This window comes from Rhipicephalus microplus, chromosome 4 (genome assembly GCF_043290135.1).
Source record: "Rhipicephalus microplus isolate Deutch F79 chromosome 4, USDA_Rmic, whole genome shotgun sequence".
Taxonomy (NCBI): Eukaryota; Metazoa; Arthropoda; class Arachnida; order Ixodida; family Ixodidae; genus Rhipicephalus; species Rhipicephalus microplus.
This window is the reverse complement of record NC_134703.1, coordinates 41,712,248-41,732,073: the sequence shown is the minus strand read 5'-3', so window position 1 is coordinate 41,732,073 and position 19,826 is coordinate 41,712,248.

Below are 19,826 nucleotides of genomic sequence, written 5' to 3'. Positions count from 1 at the left end.
ATTTTTAAAACTATAACCAAGTTTTTATTTAAGTTATTATTACGTGTTAACTTTCTTCTTTGCCCCTCCCCTCTTCAATGTACGTTTGTACCCTGGGGGTATTTGAAATAAATAAATAAATAAATAAAAAATGTGGCTCTTCAGTTTACCTTCTGCTAGCCGTAGTTTTATTGTGGACGTGCTTGCAGGCACTCCAGAGGCCACACGGATCTCTCTGGCAGTACTGAAGGGGCTTGCCTTCGCGGCGTCGCGGATGTCGGCGTCCTGAGCAGCAGTCGTTGCACGAGGGTGCCGTTTATGTGGAGCGTCACAGATGCGGCCTTCTTTCTTATAAGCTTGGATGATGCGATTTACGGTCTTATCAGACCTCCCTATCACCCGTGCTTTTTGGTGCTGAGTGCTTCTGGGACAATTCAACTATCCACATGCGTTCATTTTTAGGCCCTCGGGACATTTTCCAATGTGATGAAGCTTTCCAGTGTTTCACAGTGCGCTCTAGACACCGCTACTTTCACGTAATACGGTAAGCGGCGCATTAGTCTGGAATTCCCAATTGAATAAAATGAAGCACACAAAAATAGCAAGGCTATATATCACGTGTTTTGTGAAGCTCGGCTTGTTGAGCAGAAAATGTGGTCTTCAAGACACGGTGGCAGTTATCATTTTTGAAGCTGATATCACTGCAAGGCCAAACGAGGGCGAACGTGAAAGCATATAGGGGCGATGTGCATTCGCACCAACAACCAAACCCTCTCCCGATAACTCAAAAATATGTCATGAGCGGCGCTACTGTACAACCTCGCAGTGCGCTCAGCTGCGCACTCGCGTGGTGTAGCTCATACTGAGCGCGATAGCACGGGCACAGGAAATTTGCTGCCGTCTGACTGTCAGACGTTCGCGCGTAGTTGTATTCTAAATATTCTCATAACGTATAATACTATCACATATTACAACACGTGTACGTGTCCGGCAATAATTTGAATACCACGCGCGTGCAAACTGCCAGAACATTTTCAGTGAAGTTTCAATCTGTGGAACAGTTAACTGCATGAGGTTACGCCGTTGTCAAGGGCAACGCCGTGGTTTGGATTTCGGACAATGAATACTATCGGCTAATAAGAGGCATCAGGCTACACTGATCAACGCTGCACTCTCCAGCAGAGGCAAATTTTCATTGATGTTTAGAAAGCTCACATTTACGAACTAGTTGGTGCACTCTTTCAGAAACGAAGGATTGCACAAACTCACACACACACAAAAAAAAACCGCGCGCGAAAAACAGAGACGATGGCACATGCGCACCGATATTCGTTAGCGCAGATGTCCTCGTTTCCTATGCCTTTCGTGTTCTCAGTTTTTTATTTCGAGAAATCCTTTGTTTCTGAAATACTCTGAGCGAATGGATAGGGCAAGGATACAAAATAGCTATAGTTTTAGAAACGTCTAACGTTAACAATTCTGACCCGGGTCCGCTGGGAGCCAGCCCAGTATTCTACCACTGAGCTACACCGGTGCTTGTGACTTGTTGTCAAACATGCCTTAGACAGGCTTGATGTCGGGAAAGCAATCGCGTTAATACGCCTTATGAAGCGTTTTACAATAGCGAAAGAACAACCAGTCGTCGCACAATGCGAATAGGGTAACGAGTGCGCTGTCTAATGCTCCAAACCATCACAAAAGCTTGTTCTTGTTCCCCTATTAACTGTGGCACAGGCCCGGTGTTTTTTTTTATATAATTTCATGCGATGTGGTTACGCACACCTGCGGTGGCGGAGGCGGCGGACAACTAAGGTGGCGAGTGACCCATGTTGTGATCTCATAACAGCTTTCGCTGTAAAAAAAAAAAAAAATGAATGCTTTCCTTCTCAAGAGGGAAGTGCCCCTCCTTGCCCTGCCGTGTGCAATATTCAGCGTAGATTTCGACTTTTAGAGGAGCGAAGAGCCCTTTTTATGGTAACTGCGCAGTTCCCGCGGAATATTCTTTAGTGTGTAGGCTCCTGGTTTTGTTATGCACAAAACCCAAGGTTCCAGGCTAATGCTTTAGAATAGTGGTCATGCACCTAAAAAAAAATCACTCCTAGGACAATTCTTTGAGTCTGGTAGGCTGCGAAAGACGGACGTATTCAGAAACTGTGTCCTTCGAAGCGTAGAACCGGCTTCAGGCTCCCAGGTTTCTGGCAACGGTCAAATAGAACAGAGTTTGAAAAAGGTCATGCCGATTTCAAATGGGCAGTCTTTCTTGCACTGTTTTCCGCTCCAGGCAAAGAGAGGTGTGACTATGATGGCACCGAGGTTGCTATGACAGAAAAAAAACAGAACCTGTGTCAGCGGTGGAAGTGAAAGGTGCGCTTCATTTGTCGCAGTCATTGGGAAAGAGGTGGTGATAACTTGGCTCGTCAATATAAATGGACCACGTGGGAAGAACACGTGGGGCTCACCGCTTCCGCAGGGGGCAGAGGCAGCTGGCTCCCCAGAGTTATGACGTGAGCTGTCAGAACGAGAAGAAAAACTAACACCGCTACGAACCAGGCACATTCGCCGATGCCCCGCTCCAATCTCTTTCCGCCAGCTCCCTTCTAAAAGAAGAGGAAAACCATAATGAAAAATTTGGGGTAATTCAGGATATCCGAATGTTACAAAACTTCGCGTTCTTATCTGATGACGTCGCCGATATTGCTTCTTTTGGTAATATAAGGGCGACGACGATTATTGCAAATTTGTAGAGAGAAGCAAACTCACTAAATTTTTCTGGCTAGAGCAAGAAACAACTAGTGATTGCAATCATTTAATGGGAATGCAGCTCGCATCGAAACACCACTTGAAGCGGCTACAGATTTGGATAGGTAAATCCTGTCTTCCAAGGCGTGCAGAATGACCGAATCAACGGTCATTTTTCAACCGTTTAATTCGGGATCCTTAGCCAGGAAACAATCGAACTTGACTGGTTGCTGGCGACAGTCTCCACGTCAGGGGGTCATGTCATGGTCATTGACAATACCGAGGTCCTATCCATGTGCACTGTTCTGTGCGAGACGCCCGAATCAGGGCCACCACCTATCCCACCGACCCACCACCAGTAACCCTCAGACGTCTCCATCCTGGGTCACAAGGCGAACCCGCGGGTCACTTTAAGGTGGGTCTCCCATCGCCGAGGCAGTCGCTAAACGACTGGTCTCGGCTCTGGTGGTAGTATCGTGTTTGTGAGACCTTTTATACAATAATGTTTGTCTCCCGACCTTGGATCGGATAGTTACTCATGAGTCGACTTACTAAGACTCAGATCGAAGCAGGAGTCTAAGCCTCAGTGAGTTTGAATGAATAATATTTCGCTCAGCTTGAGTCCGAGTGATTCCAGTTGCGGAAATATTTAGTGACTCTGACCCCCGTATTCTAGATCTTTCCTTCACTAAACGCTTGGCCCTCACTTGAGAAAGCCGATGGGAGCGCCATCTCTAGGCACGGCAAGTCACTGCGTATCAGCGATAGTCTGCTGCGATTCTTGAGTAGCGCAGCGTCATTTTCAGCCGAGTGGTGGCGCAGTGCTCAACTCTGTCAAGTGAAGGGTGAAAGTAGAGTGAAGGAGCGTTTGTGAATACGGGGGTGAGTCTGGTTGAGCACAACTGTAGCGAGTTTGCGTGTATGTGAGCCTTAATCGCGGAATATATTACTTGAGTGAGTATGAGTTAGCTTCACATTTGTTCCCGACCTACGTTCCCGATTACTTCAAAATAGCCTACTGTCATGGCGTATTGACGTGGTTGAAGTCAGGAGACGGAATGGTCGGATCAAACTGTTTATTTGGGTGAACCTGTGCCCACGAAACGGAAAGACGGGTTACGGTAGCACACTTGCACTGATAGGGGTGCATGCAGCGTCGGCCGTCGGTCAACTGACAAGCGGCGAAGTGCGTCGGCATTTATAAACTTGCCCTTGATTGTTCTAGCGTTATCGCTAGCGGTGACGTAGGTTCCAGAATAATCCGTACAGTTCGCGGAGTGGGCGTGATCTTATCGAAATGATCTACTGCAGTCCTGAAGCTTCTCAAAGACTGCAGACGCGGTTTGCACCGAGAATCGCGTAGTGTATTGAGGCGATAACGGAACTTCAGAAAAGGAACGTGGCATTTGCCCCCTCTGTAAAAGGTGTCTTCCCGATGCTTTAACGGAAGATGAAAGTACAACAATAATGCAAAAAAGTAAAGGAATAAATTACAATACAGCAATAATACGAAAACAAAACACTGTTTCAATTCGTTAACGCGCATGAAACAGCTTGAGGCGCGTGACATGGACGACTTCAGGTCGCGATCGGCGTCGTTGAGAGTTCGTAGTACCATCGGGGACAACCTCGTAATCGAGTGGGCCGAGACGTCGAACCACCTGTAGGGTCCGAAGTACCGTCGCAGAAGCTTTTCACAGAGTCCACGTCGGCGTATCGGCGGCCACACCCAAACACGTTCACCGGCGCGGTGTTCAACGAATGGTCGTCGAAGATTGTAACGGCGGCTGTCAGTCGTCTGTTGGTTCTTGATACGCAAGTTGTCGGGCTTCTTCTGTGGCGAGTGACCCAAGTGGGCGAGTGACCCAAGTTGTGATCTCATAACAGCTTTCGCTGTAAAAAAATGGATGCTTTACTTCTCAAGAGGGAAGTGCCCGTCCTTGCCCTGCCATATGCAATCTTCCGCGCAGATTTCGTCTTTTGCAGGAGCAAAGAGCCCTTTTCGGGGTAACTGCGCAGTTCCCGCGGAAAATTCTTTAGTGTCTAGGCTCCTGGTTTTGTTATGCACAAAACCCAAGGTGCCAGGCTAATGCTTTACAATAGTGGTCATGCCACTAAAAAAAAAATCACTCCTAGGACAATTCTTCGAGTCTGGTAGGCCGCGAAAGACAGGCGTATACAGAAACTGTGTCCTGCAAAGGGTTGAACCGGCTTCAGGCTCCCAGGTTTCTGGCAACAGTCAAATAGAACAGAGTTTGAAAAAGGTCATGCCGATTTCAAATGGGCAGTCTTTCTTGCACTGTTTTCCGCTCCAGGCAAAGAGAGGTGTGACTATGATGGCACCGAGGTTGCTATGACAGAAACAAACAGAACCTGTGTCAGTGGTGGAAGTGAAAGGTGCGCTTCATTTGTCGCAGTCATTGGGAAAGAGGTGGCGATAACTTGGCTCGTCGATATAAATGGACCACGTGGGAAGAACACGTGGGGCTCACCGCTTCCGCAGGGGGCAGAGGCAGCTGGCTCCCCTGAGTTATGACGTGACCTGTCAGAACGAGAAGAAAAACTAACACCGCTGCGAACGAGGCACATTCGCCGATGCCGCGCTCCAATCTCTTTCCGCCAGCTCCCTTCTAAAAGAAGAGGAAAACCGTAATGAAAAATTTGGGGTAATTCGGGCTATCCGAATGTTACAAAACTTGGCGTTTTTATCTGATGACGTCGCCGATATTGTTTCTTTCGGTAATATAAGGGCGACGACGATTATTGCAAATTTGTAGAGAGAAGCAAACTCACTAAATTTTTCTGGCTAGAGCAAGAAACAACTAGTGATTGCAATGATTTAATGGGAATGCAGCTCGCATCGAAACACCACTTGAAGCGGCTACATATTTGGATAGGTAAATCCTGTCTTCCAAGGCGTGCAGAATGACCGAATCAACGGTCATTTTTCAACCGTTTAATTCGGGATCCTAGTCTGCTGCGATTCTTGAGTAGCGCAGCGTCATTTTCAGCCGAGTGGTGGCGCAGTGCTCAACTCTGTCAAGTGAAGGGTGAAAGTAGAGTGAAGGAGCGTTTGTGAATACGGGGGTGAGTCTGGTTGAGCACAACTGTAGCGAGTTTGCGTGTATGTGAGCCTTAATCGCGGAATATATTACTTGAGTGAGTATGAGTTAGCTTCACATTTGTTCCCGACCTACGTTCCCGATTACTTCAAAATAGCCTACTGTCATGGCGTATTGACGTGGTTGAAGTCAGGAGACGGAATGGTCGGATCAAACTGTTTATTTGGGTGAACCTGTGCCCACGAAACGGAAAGACGGGTTACGGTAGCACACTTGCACTGATAGGGGTGCATGCAGCGTCGGCCGTCGGTCAACTGACAAGCGGCGAAGTGCGTCGGCATTTATAAACTTGCCCTTGATTGTTCTAGCGTTATCGCTAGCGGTGATGCCGCGCTAGCGGTGATGCCGCACATTCGCCGATGCCGCGCTCCAATCTCTTTCCGCCAGCTCCCTTCTAAAAGAAGAGGAAAACCGTAATGAAAAATTTGGGGTAATTCGGGCTATCCGAATGTTACAAAACTTGGCGTTTTTATCTGATGACGTCGCCGATATTGTTTCTTTCGGTAATATAAGGGCGACGACGATTATTGCAAATTTGTAGAGAGAAGCAAACTCACTAAATTTTTCTGGCTAGAGCAAGAAACAACTAGTGATTGCAATGATTTAATGGGAATGCAGCTCGCATCGAAACACCACTTGAAGCGGCTACATATTTGGATAGGTAAATCCTGTCTTCCAAGGCGTGCAGAATGACCGAATCAACGGTCATTTTTCAACCGTTTAATTCGGGATCCTAGTCTGCTGCGATTCTTGAGTAGCGCAGCGTCATTTTCAGCCGAGTGGTGGCGCAGTGCTCAACTCTGTCAAGTGAAGGGTGAAAGTAGAGTGAAGGAGCGTTTGTGAATACGGGGGTGAGTCTGGTTGAGCACAACTGTAGCGAGTTTGCGTGTATGTGAGCCTTAATCGCGGAATATATTACTTGAGTGAGTATGAGTTAGCTTCACATTTGTTCCCGACCTACGTTCCCGATTACTTCAAAATAGCCTACTGTCATGGCGTATTGACGTGGTTGAAGTCAGGAGACGGAATGGTCGGATCAAACTGTTTATTTGGGTGAACCTGTGCCCACGAAACGGAAAGACGGGTTACGGTAGCACACTTGCACTGATAGGGGTGCATGCAGCGTCGGCCGTCGGTCAACTGACAAGCGGCGAAGTGCGTCGGCATTTATAAACTTGCCCTTGATTGTTCTAGCGTTATCGCTAGCGGTGACGTAGGTTCCAGAATAATCCGTACAGTTCGCGGAGTGGGCGTGATCTTATCGAAATGATCTACTGCAGTCCTGAAGCTTCTCAAAGACTGCAGACGCGGTTTGCACCGAGAATCGCGTAGTGTATTGAGGCGATAACGGAACTTCAGAAAAGGAACGTGGCATTTGCCCCCTCTGTAAAAGGTGTCTTCCCGATGCTTTAACGGAAGATGAAAGTACAACAATAATGCAAAAAAGTAAAGGAATAAATTACAATACAGCAATAATACGAAAACAAAACACTGTTTCAATTCGTTAACGCGCATGAAACAGCTTGAGGCGCGTGACATGGACGACTTCAGGTCGCGATCGGCGTCGTTGAGAGTTCGTAGTACCATCGGGGACAACCTCGTAATCGAGTGGGCCGAGACGTCGAACCACCTGTAGGGTCCGAAGTACCGTCGCAGAAGCTTTTCACAGAGTCCACGTCGGCGTATCGGCGGCCACACCCAAACACGTTCACCGGCGCGGTGTTCAACGAATGGTCGTCGAAGATTGTAACGGCGGCTGTCAGTCGTCTGTTGGTTCTTGATACGCAAGTTGTCGGGCTTCTTCTGTGGCGAGTGACCCAAGTGGGCGAGTGACCCAAGTTGTGATCTCATAACAGCTTTCGCTGTAAAAAAATGGATGCTTTACTTCTCAAGAGGGAAGTGCCCGTCCTTGCCCTGCCATATGCAATCTTCCGCGCAGATTTCGTCTTTTGCAGGAGCAAAGAGCCCTTTTCGGGGTAACTGCGCAGTTCCCGCGGAAAATTCTTTAGTGTCTAGGCTCCTGGTTTTGTTATGCACAAAACCCAAGGTGCCAGGCTAATGCTTTACAATAGTGGTCATGCCACTAAAAAAAAAATCACTCCTAGGACAATTCTTCGAGTCTGGTAGGCCGCGAAAGACAGGCGTATACAGAAACTGTGTCCTGCAAAGGGTTGAACCGGCTTCAGGCTCCCAGGTTTCTGGCAACAGTCAAATAGAACAGAGTTTGAAAAAGGTCATGCCGATTTCAAATGGGCAGTCTTTCTTGCACTGTTTTCCGCTCCAGGCAAAGAGAGGTGTGACTATGATGGCACCGAGGTTGCTATGACAGAAACAAACAGAACCTGTGTCAGTGGTGGAAGTGAAAGGTGCGCTTCATTTGTCGCAGTCATTGGGAAAGAGGTGGCGATAACTTGGCTCGTCGATATAAATGGACCACGTGGGAAGAACACGTGGGGCTCACCGCTTCCGCAGGGGGCAGAGGCAGCTGGCTCCCCTGAGTTATGACGTGACCTGTCAGAACGAGAAGAAAAACTAACACCGCTGCGAACGAGGCACATTCGCCGATGCCGCGCTCCAATCTCTTTCCGCCAGCTCCCTTCTAAAAGAAGAGGAAAACCGTAATGAAAAATTTGGGGTAATTCGGGCTATCCGAATGTTACAAAACTTGGCGTTTTTATCTGATGACGTCGCCGATATTGTTTCTTTCGGTAATATAAGGGCGACGACGATTATTGCAAATTTGTAGAGAGAAGCAAACTCACTAAATTTTTCTGGCTAGAGCAAGAAACAACTAGTGATTGCAATGATTTAATGGGAATGCAGCTCGCATCGAAACACCACTTGAAGCGGCTACATATTTGGATAGGTAAATCCTGTCTTCCAAGGCGTGCAGAATGACCGAATCAACGGTCATTTTTCAACCGTTTAATTCGGGATCCTTAGCCAGGAAACAATCGAACTTGACTGGTTGCTGGCGACAGTCTCCACGTCAGGGGGTCATGTCATGGCCATTGACAATACCGAGGTCCTATCCATGTGCACTGTTCTGTGCGAGACGCCCAAATCAGGGCCACCACCTATCCCACCGACCCACCACCAGTAACCCTCAGACGTCTCCATCCTGGGTCACAAGGCGAACCCGCGGGTCATCTAAAGGTGGGTCTCCCATCGCCGAGGCAGTCGCTAAACGACTGGTCTTGGCTCTGGTGGTAGTATCGTGTTTGTGGGACCTTTTATACAATAATGTTTGTCTCCCGACCTTGGATCGGCAATGTTACTCATGAGTCGACTTACTAAGACTCAGATCGAAGCAGGAGTCTAAGCCTCAGTGAGTTTGGATGAATAATATTTCGCTGAGCTTGAGTCCGAGTGATTCCAGTTGCGGAAATATTTAGTGACTCTGACCCCCGTATTCTAGATCTTTCCTTCACTAAACGCTTCGCCCTCACTTGAGAAAGCCGATGGGAGCATCATCTCTAGGCACGGCAAGTCACTGCATATCAGCGATAGTCTGCGGCGATTCTTGAGTAGCGCAGCGTCATTTTCAGCCGAGTGGTGGCGCAGTGCTCAACTCTGTCAAGTGAAGGGTGAAAGTAGAGTGGAGGAGCGTTTGTGAATACGGGGGTGAGTCTGGTTGAGCACAACTGTAGCGAGTTTGCGTGTATGTGAGCCTTAATCGCGGAATATATTACTTGAGTGAGTCTGAGTTAGCTTCACATTTGTTCCCGACCTACGTTCCCGATTACTTCAAAATAGCCTACTGTCATGGCGTATTGACGTGGTTGAAGGCTGGAGACGGAATGGTCAGATCAAACTGTTTATTTGGGTGAACCTGTGCCCACTAAACGGAAAGACGGGTTACGGTAGCACACTTGCACTGATAGGGGTGCATGCAGCGTCGGCCGTCGATCAACTGACAAGCGGCGAAGCGCGTCGGCATTTATAAACTTGCCATTGGATGTTCTAGCGTTATCGCTAGCGATGACGTCGGTTCCAGAATAATCTGTACAGTTTGCGGATAGGGCGTGATATCATCGAAATGATTTACTACAGTCCTGAAGCTTCTCGAAGACTGCAGACGCGGTTTTCACTTAGAAACGTGGAGTGTATTGGGGCGATAACGAAACTTGAGAAGAGGAACGTGGTATTTGCCCCCTCTGTAAAAGGCGTCTTCCCGATGCTTTAACAGAAGATGAAAGTACAACAATAATGCAAGAAAAAAAGGAATAAAGTACAATACAGCAATAATACGAAACCAAAACACTGTTTCAATTCGTTAACGCGCATGAAACAGCTTGAGACGCGTGACATGGACGACTTCAGGTCGCGATCGGCGTCGTTGAGAGTTCGTAGTACCGTCGGGGACAACCTCGTAATCGAGTGGGCCGAGACGTCGAACCACCTGTGGGGTCCGAAGTACCGTCGCAGAAGCTTTTCACTGAGCCCACGTCGGCGTATCGGCGTCCGCACCCTAACACGTTCACCGGCCTGGTGTTCCACGAAGCGTCGTCGAAGATTGTAACGGCGGCTGTCAGTCGTCTGTTGGTTCTTGATACGGAGGTGCGCAAGTTGTCGGCATTCTTCGGTGTGCTGAAGGTACTCATTCACATCGAGGTTTTCTTCGTCGGTGACGTTGGGTAACATGGAATCGAGCGTCGTTGCCGGGCTCCTTCCGTAGTTTAATTTGTATGAACTTATCAACGTCTCCTTCTGCACCACTGTGTTGTATGCGAAGGTCACGTACGGAAGAATGCCGTCTCACGTCTTGTGTGTAACATCGACGTATACATAGCCAGCATGTCGGCGATCGTCTTGTTTAGCCTCCTGGTAAGGCCGTTGGTCTGTGGGTGGTACGCTGTCGTCCGGCGGTGGTTTGTCTGACTGTATGCCGAGATCGCTTGAGTTAGGTCAGCAGTAAATGCCGTTACTCTGTTGGTGATGAGAACCTCCGGGGTGCCGTGACGTTAGACGATATTTTCGACGAAGAACTTAGGTACCTCGGATGCACTGCCTTTCGGCAGGGCTTGCCAAGACCGCCTGTAATAGGCGCACATGCCCAGAAATCGGCGCACAGCCTTCTTGTCAGTGGGCGGTAGGAAGTCGGCGATGACGGCTGTTTTCCGCGAATCGACACGGACTCCAAAATTGCTAATCACTTGTCCCAGGAACAAAAGCTCCTCGTACGCAAATCTGCACTTTTCTGGCTTCAGGGTGAGTCCGGACGTCTTGATGGCTTGAAGTACAGCTTCAAGGCGCCGAAGATGCTCGTCAAAACTCGAGGAAAACACGACGACGTCATCCAAGTACACAAGTCAAGTCTGCTACTTCAATCCTGCCAGTACTGTATTCATAACTCGTTGAAAAGTGAGAGGCGCTGACCAAAGACCGAAGGGCATCACTCGAAGAGGCCATCCGGTGTTATAAACGCAGTATTCTCTCAGTCGCTTTCGTCAACTTCGATTTGCCAATAGCCAGTCTTGAGGTCCATTTACGAAAATTACTTGGCGTTATGGAGCCGATCCAGTGCGTCGTCTATTCGTGGAAGAGCATACACGTTATTTTTGTGATTTTGTTCAGGAGGCGATAATCGACGCAGAAACTTAGGGTTCCATTCTTTTCCTTCGCTAACACCACGGGGACGCCGATGGACTCTTGGACGGCTGGATGATGTCATTCCGTAGCATTTTATCAACTTGTCTCTTTATGGCCTCACCTTCTCGCGTCGAAACCTTGTACGGACTCTGACGGAGTGGTTTGACATTTTCCTCGCTTATGATGTGATGTTTCGTGATTGGGGTCTGCCGAATTTTCGATGACGACGAAAAGCAATCTTCGTATTGCAGGAGCAGGATCTTGAGCTATTTTTGCTTATGGTTCGGAAGGCCGCGATCGACGTTGAAAGCTGAGGGAGGGGCTTGGTTCCTCTGAGCAGGTTCCACAGAATCGCCGAGGGCACTAGCACTGGGGGCTTCCACAATTTCTTCGATGTATGCGACCATCGTTCCTTTGTTCACGTGTTTGTACTCATTGCTTAAATTCATGAACATAACCGTTGCTTTGCCTTCCCGCAGCTCTGCGAATCCTTTTGCGAAGCAAATATATCGGGTGACCAACAGGAGCTGACTGCATTCAACGAAGCCCTTCCAAGTTCGTGAGACTTCCAAGTTGGTGAGATTTTGTTGTTAGCTAGGTGATGATAGGCTCTTTCTAGGTTAGTTATAGGCTGCAATTAAATTGTTTCTAAGATGTTTGCAAGGTTTAGATTGGTGACGTGAGGGTATTTCTTAGGTTGCTTCTAGGAAGTTACTGGGTTATTAGCTAGTTCACGTGTGGTTGTTTCTAGGTTATTGGGTGTTTTGTTAAAACTCACTCTTTCAGCATTTCTATTTCAATTGCGGGACCTTGGGCAGGCTTCGCCATTTTTCTTAGTCAGACGATGGTGGAGCATTTCTTAGTCGTACGATGTCGCGTTTCAGCGTCGGTGGCGAAATCCACACCACCACTGCGCATGCCTGCGTCTCGTGCCAGTCCAGGAAGACACTTGCAAGACTGTCGCTCCAGGAGCTGTTAAAGAATAAGACACCTCCGGGCGCTCAGCAAGCCGAGCATGCACAGTGGGGGTGCGGACCTGTCTCCCGTATTCCTCTCCCTCAAACGCTGGTGGTGTGGTGGATCGCGCGTTGGGAATTCAGCCAAGGGCGTCGTTACCTGGTTTTCGCTTGACTTGACGCTTCGCTTGATTCGAGTAGATGTGTTCGAAGCAACAGTTCTTACAATTAGTAGTGGGGCACAGCCCAATATCAGCGTCTCACCACTCGTTGAAGGCAACGCTTCTCCTCATTCAATAAATAAGAATATTAAAGATGAAATAACAATTAAGCAATACCAAATAAAACCTAATTGTGCAACGTTCACACGATAACCGCACCACTCTGCAACGCATTTAGTCGAGTTGTTCCTTGGAAAGGTGTGGGTTACTTTTCTCTTTCTATCGCTTTATTTCTCTCCTTCCTTTCTTTCTTTCCTTCTCTTCCGTTTTCTCTCTCCCTCTTTTATTGTATCGAGAGCTAAACTTCGCAGAAGAGACTAATGAATAGGCAAGGAACTTCATCCTGAGGATCGAGGCAGGGGGGTTCTAGAGAAGACCTCCGGTTAGCTGTTAGCCAATATTATGTTGAAGCCGGTGGGCCTTACCGTACAACTCTCTCATTTTCGATTGACACTCGGACTTGCTGCCCTCAGAAATGGGGATTGCCCAATTAATGTGGCGCATACTCACCTGAAGGGTTCTGCACGACGTAGCAAAAGTTACCGAGAGCGTACACTACGGAGGAGGAATAGAGCACGCGCGTGTTCATTATGATGATAATTTTTCTGCACATTCTACTCCCCAAACTTTCTTCTGCCAGATTAAGCAGTTTCGCTATTGAAGAAAAGAAACAAACCGACTGAGTGTCTAAGACAGGCAATGTTGTACCTTTAGAACAGGGTTAGGCTCCTTGCTAACTCTATAGGGCCAAGTTGTATGAATGCGATGCAGCCGGGGCCGCATAAAAAATTGGGTGTAGGTTTTTTGCAGGCAAAGCGTTAAAATTCGGTAAATTGGCACCATTTTGTGAAACTTCAATAATGATTATGCTTATATTCAGCAGGCATGCCACGAAGTTGCAAAGAAACATAGGTCACAAGCGAATATCCCAGTTTAAGCCAAAACTGCCATGCCAACCTTCAGGTTGGAAATCGCTAAAGAAACTGAAACGCAGTCGGACGCCAGGCCATGGGCCGCATAATAGCGTCAAGAGGGCCTCATGTGGCCCGCCGGTCACAGGCTACCAACCTTTGTGTCAGGCAATAACCAACAATACAACTCTGGCTCGGTAGTAGTACCGACAGACTGTTGTGTCTTGCAATGACATAGCAACATTCGCCTATTAAATTGTTCATCATCATCATTTATTTTTTTTTACCCTTAAGGGCCTCTCTCGGGGCATTACATAAGGGGGGGGACAATTCAAGTACAAATTTCAATGAAAATGCAGTTCATGGTTACAGTTTTTGAATTACTAAAACATACAGGCAGCAACAAAAAAAAAACAAAAAGAAAACAGAGCATGTCCAACGAAATATTCAACAGTCAATTCGCGGTCAAAAAATATACAGGCGGCAGAGAACAAACAACAAAGAAAGACAAACAGCGATTAAGAGTCAAGGGTAGCTAGTAATAAATCTCTAAATTTAACAGCAACTTGTTCGCTGACAATAGCATCCGTCAAACCGTTCCACTCATCGATAGCCGTAGGAAGAAATGATTTATTAAAAGTGTTAGTAGAACCAAACAGACGTTGGATACTCAGGGAATTAAATAGGCGACGAGATGTTCGGACAGGCAGGAGGAAGTAAAAGTGAACCATGTAGGTGAGGAAAGCTGTTCACGCCATGGCGCTGCCCGATACTCTCCATTGTGCGCTGTAGTTCGACGGAAGACCTAAATTAAATATTTGGACACTTTTTCTATTCCCAAGGTAGTGGCGTCACCCAACATATGCGTTATTTTATTAGTTAACATATGTAATAGTCGACCGTAGCAAATTCTCACATTACATGAGCAAATACCACAGGTTTCGCAGAGGTTTTTTGACAGAATTATAAACATTGAGTACTTTCGCTTTTATTTTGTAATACAGCTCTAAATGACAGTTTTTATAACCAACCTTAATCATTAGGAATTTTTCCCGCAATATCAACTTGAGAAATATTGCGCTTCACCACTGACCGAAAATCAGTCAAGAAATTTCTCCCTAAAACCCACAAAGAACGTCACATTGAAGGTAAATAATGTTCTCAACAACGTAATAATATTGAATAACGCTCAGAGTTTGTAGTATTTATTCTCAAAGGGAAGTAATAAACGTCTAAGCATAGACAAAAATGAAATGAATAAATCTTGCGGAAGAACGGAAGAACATTTACTATTGCGTTCACGGCCTAATTCGTAATATAACCGGAAGCTGTAGTTTGTCTGAAGTCGCGCTGGATGATATTTTAACGACGTGTGGCGTTGGAGAAAATTAATGCGACGAGTACGTGACTAAATTTTTCAAATCTCCGAGGTTGGAAAAAAAAAGAAGGTAATGTTAAAGCTCCGACCAGAACAGTTGAAAGGTCCTGTCTCAGCCGTGGCTAATATAGCGGAAATCGAGATACGTGCCCGACATTACACTCAACTGCTTTTTTATAGAACATGTGCCATAAACATACCAAGTGTACGTGTAATAGCAATTAAGTGTACTTCAGCGTCATAATGTTATGCGATCGTTGCTTCTATCATGAGATTTCATGGTAACAAGTGAAGAATGACAACGTTCTTATGGCAACGCTTATGCAGGGCAAAGCAAGCGACGTTACGCACAGGAAATGAAAAACGTGAGCACTTTTTTTTATTATACTCGCGTTCATGAGTGTAGCTCACAGTATAGCATCTTTTTTTTCATGAATTTGAGAGCCGTACACCTTTGAGGAAGAATTTAACGTATGAACTTTCAATACTAATTGTTTTTTGTGTTGTTGTGTAAGAGCTGCAGCGTAATTGCACACAAAGCTGGCAACAAAAAAAAACTCCGCAATGCTTAGTATAAAAAAGCGTTGTAAATTTACAGTGCTATAAAGTCTATAACGGGAAAGCAGCAAGTTATTCGTGGGCGCAAAAGATATAAATAAATAAACAATAGAGAGAACACATGAACTACGCTAGAGAAAAAGAAACGTAAAACACGTTGGCGGCGTTTTCGCTACGCCTTCGAGCTCTGTTAAGGGATATTCCTCTTCGGAGCCTTGTAGTGGTTGGCCCTCTGACAAATTTTTAAAGGATTACCTCTCGTGCTTGGAGTCCGTGCTCCGCCTTGGCCGTCACCATTGCGCATAGTCACTGAGTGTCGGGCAATAAACACTTTTAAAAAAAGGTGCAGAATGCCGTGTGATCAAATCAAGCTCGAGCACACTTCAATGCCCCTGGAACTTCGATTCAGAACACTGCCATCTGCCATGCCTCAAGACACCGCAGAGCAGATGCCTTTTCTCGCACCGAGTGCATGTCTCAGCTTCCCTTCTCTCCACGACCCGCCTATCTTCACTGGTGTTGGTGACACTGACGTGGAAGACTGGCTCGCAATATACGACTGCATGAGCTTGTCTAATAAAAGGGGCGAGCATGGAAAATTGAACAATTTGGTAATCTATCTCTGGGGTATGGCAAACTTGTAGTACAATCACCCCAAATAAAATTTTCTGAGTTGGTGCCGATTCAATCCCACCATTATCGACGTTTTTGGCCATTCTGCTGTTCGTAAGCGGCAAGTAGAGCAGTGCTTACGCAAGACAATTTCAATAGGCTGGTGTCTTTCACCTTTCACAAATTACATAGATGACGACGTCAACTTAGGTAAAAAAGCAATGGAACCAAGATGTAGTCTGACAAGAGCAGAAATCTTACGAGAGGCATTGACAATGATGCCTTCTCCATGCTGCTCGCAAAAACAAAAAACAAAACAGAAACCCTTCTCAAAGCGGCAGAGGTCATCACCCTGTGCCATAGATAGCTAGGAGAAGTTGCGCCGGTAGTGGCCGATGGTCCATCGCTCTTAATTACGCGATGAAAAGCTCGGCCGAGCTGCAGGAGGCTATGCTGCCCAGCATGTGTCCGGAAGACCAGCTCTGGGCTGTCCGGCTAGCCGAATCCCCCTTGCTCAGGCGACGGCCAAGGCCTTACCACCGCCTGAGCAAGGGGGATTACGGAGGGACCCGTCTCATGGCTGCCCGCCACGTTTGACTCGAGCAGGGACCCTTTAATGAAGTGCATTTCCCTCTCTCGCTGACGGTCGGCCATATGTGGCCACTCCGTGTTGCTCGCAGAAGTGAGGTCATATGTGCGCGAGGAAAGCATATGCCAGTTCTCTAACCTGGTCTTTGCTCACTCGAAACACATTTGACAATCGTCAAGCACACTTCTGGATCCCCTACACCAAGCAATTGAGCAGGAAAATCGCGGAGGTTACACCGGATTACCATCAAGAACCTCCGGCACCTGCATCACTACGTCACGCTCCAGTTGCAGCCAGGAGGCTCCCAGGAGTCCGCGCGGCTGACGCCGAAGCCACCGCTAGACGTCACGAAGCGGGTGGGCCAGGTACACGCGCACACGTCATCCCTCTCGTGTTCAAACGTGTTTGGCTGACTCTGCTTGGTAACATTGTAAGACCACCTTGCAAAGTGGCGTGTCAAGGTGACCCCTGGAAATGTTTTGATTAGAATTACGGTGTTGCTCGTTCTTTTCTAATTCGTACGAGGGTTTAATATTACCAATTCAAAAATATAAAAATCTATAATGTCGTTTGGAGTGGTGCTATAGCCACAAACAACATTTCTGAAAATAAAAAAAACTAAAATAAAAGAACTGCTGACGGCTGTAAAACTCATACGGACCTTTGACCTTGCGTTTGTTCTTAACAGGGCTGATAGATATTCGTGAGTTATTTCCCCTTGATCGCTGTGTCAGCACTTCTTTATACACTCGAGTTTCCCTTCGGTTCACCTTTGGACTTTATCACGATCGACAGAGCTTCGTTTCGGCCACCTATTTTTTTTTTATGCTCAGCAGCTGGTTCTTTATATTATTGCTTCTCCTTATGGATTTGTTATAAATTATCTTCTCTCCACGTAGGCACGTGCGGACATTATCTTGATGGAAAAATTATTCTTTGGCACATAACGCAGCTTCTTGCTTTCGGACAGTCAGGGCTTTTCTCGCTTCACTTGCGCGCACGTCATGAGGCATTAGGCAGGTACGTCATCTTGCGTCAAGATAATCATCGCAGTCTTGCTGCTTTGGCGTAGACGGACATTCGGAACACATGCTTACAGACACGTAAAAGAATGTTCCCTTTTCTTTCTATTTGTTATCCAAGCAGCAGATGGGCTGAAGCGCAAACACTTTGAAGATTCTGGAACCTTAGGCATCTGCCTCAGTTGCGCAGAAAGCGACTAAAGCACTCCTACTTTACTTAAAGACAACAAACCTGAGCGACCGCCTGTAGACTGTGTGTGCTCCCCCGAGTGTGCTAGTGATTGTGTGTACCTTCTTATCTCTCTGCAGCCTCTTTTCCCCCCTTCATCCCTTCCCCAGTGCAGGGTAGCAAACCGGACGTGCGTCTGGTTAGCCTCCCTGCCTTTCCTTGCATCTTTATCTCTCTCTCCCTTGATGCCTCTTGCGAACACTTTAGAGCGTAAAAATAACCCGCGCAATATTGTTATTGCTCTACAAAGGGCATCATATTTTCACCACATGAGGGGAACATATTGCACTTAATATAGTCTAGGGTGTCATGAAAACGAGTCAGGCGAGGGCGATTCATAGACCAAGTAAAAGAGGCCCTTGCTTTGCTTCTTTTTGAGCAAGAGCATTGCTACTTTTATTTTGTCATTATTGCATATTTACATCAGTTAAAACAACCCTGTTATTTTCCCTAAATGGGCACACTTAATTATATCCCCTGATGCATAACAATGAGACATCGCATATCCTTTTGCGAAAATTTTTATTATTCGTGATCTTAAGAAGAATCATTTGAAGATCAGCGTCCTTAACCTTTCCTTCTTTTTATTATTTTCGCAAACCAAAGCGCAATGTCATTAAGATGCTTCGACCGTCATTTATGTTAGATACGACACAAAAGTTGTAATTTTTCTCAAAGCTGTGTGAAGTTGTTAACATGCCTGTATAAGAAAGGGTCCATCAGTCACCTAGCGTCACATCGTACATTGAACTTTGGTAGTTCTAGGCTTACCAGTAAAACGCCGTTGCGCGAAAAACAAGTTCAGATTGTGAACTTTTATCAAGGTAAAAGAGCGTACTTTTAATAGTAAAGCACATGTTCAATTTTAGAGAGCTATGTTGGGCTGATTTTCAAACATCCAGCACATGAGCATATTCTTTAGTATACAGCATTTCTTGTATGAGTGATTATGATCATTATTAAGAATTTCTTGTGGTTTACCGGCCAACATACCCATATAATTATGAGACATGCCATATATTGTCAATTAGGTCAAGCTTGAGGTGCTGGATATAACGCGGGATTCGCACATTTTTCGTCTTGTTTCCTGGCTGTAGCCGCATTTAACCAGAACATAATTGAGGTAATATTGAGGCCCGTCAGATTAAGCTTTACCAACTTCTTTAATCGTGCATCCAAATATAAGCACATGAACATTCTCAGACTTCGCTCCAATTGTTTTGCAGCCGCCGTGGCCTGACATCCAACTCGCATACTCGGGCTATAGCATCACGACACCTTGTATGCCTCTCTACCACGACGAGTAATTATGGACATCGAAACATACGTATCAATGTCTTTCTTCTCCCGTAATGACATGTCTTTAGTGTGTCAACAGGTCTCCTTGTTAGGGAAGACACACTTTTGCTCGTACTTCCGCCTACAACGTTTACATAGCAGCTTGTTAGCACGACAGGTAGTGTAGGTTGTCGGAAGTGTAAGTTGCATAACGTTCGCCAAGAGGAAGTTGTGTAACGTCGTCTACTGCGAATGTATACCCCGAAGCAACCACGGTTCCTAGTATACGAGGCTACAACGAGGAAGTTCCCGGATAATTAGAAATACTTTGGTGCATTACAACTACAGTAACAGTAGTTTACTCTCTATCCAGAACATCTCGCTGCCCATCGTTATGGTGGCCTGAGCAAACACTTTGTTACGCAAGAAACTGCCTTGAAGCTGAACATTTGCCCTTTGTTGCCTGTCTGGTTAGGTAATTAATCAAAACATGTGGGAATCACGCGCACCAGCTATCCTGAAATAGTGCCACATGTTGTGCAATAGCGCTGCGCATGGCCTCATAGGGGTTTAGCGCACCACGACAAGGACACAAAAAAGGGATGCACACACACATACACAGCGCTGTGTGTATCTCTCT